The sequence below is a fragment of the Orycteropus afer genome, unplaced genomic scaffold (genome assembly GCF_000298275.1).
Source record: "Orycteropus afer afer isolate SDZICR_OR568_19922 unplaced genomic scaffold, OryAfe1.0 scaffold00363, whole genome shotgun sequence".
NCBI lineage: Eukaryota > Metazoa > Chordata > Mammalia > Tubulidentata > Orycteropodidae > Orycteropus > Orycteropus afer.
This window is the reverse complement of record NW_006921950.1, coordinates 3464066-3464880: the sequence shown is the minus strand read 5'-3', so window position 1 is coordinate 3464880 and position 815 is coordinate 3464066.

Sequence of the window (815 nt, the reverse complement as noted above, 5' to 3'; positions counted from 1 at the left end):
CCCTCCTTGGGTTTCCAAGGTGGTATCACTATGGAAGTAGATTGCCCAAACTTCCTTCCAAGGACTGGCTGGTGAGTTTGAACTGCCAGCCTTCTGGTTAGTCAAACGCCTTAGGCACTACGTTACCAGAGATGCAAATCAAAACAACCATGAAGTACTATTTCATCCCAGCATTAATAGCAAAGTTCAAAAAGACAGAAAATAAATGCTGGTGAAAATGTGGAGAGATTGGGACTCAGACACTGCTTGTGGGACTGTAAAATGATACAACCACTGTGGAAATCAGTGTGGTATTACCTTGTTGTTGTTGTTTTGTGCCGTCCAGTCAGACCTGACTCATAGGAACCCTTCCTTGGGTTTCCGAAGCAGTATCACTATGGAAGTAGATTGCCCAACCTTCCTTCCAAGGAGTGACTGGTGGGTTGGTGATACCTTAATGAGTTGGAAATAGTAATACTATTTGATCCAGCAATCCCATTATTAGGTATATATCCTAAAGAAGTGAGAGGCGGGATATGAATAGATATATGTACGTCCATGTTTATGGCAGCACTATTCACAATAGCAAAGAAATGGAAACAACATAGGTGCCTATCAAATGAGGGATGGATAAATAAACTGTGGTATATACACATAACAGAATACTATTCAACCCTAAAGAATAATGTAGAATCTGAAAAATAGCACATAATGTGGATGAACAAAGAGGACATCATGTTGAGTGAAATAAACCAATTATCAAAACCAAAAAGCCAAACTAACCACCATCGGGTCAATTCCAACTCATAGCGACCCCTCCTTGGGTGTCCAAGGCG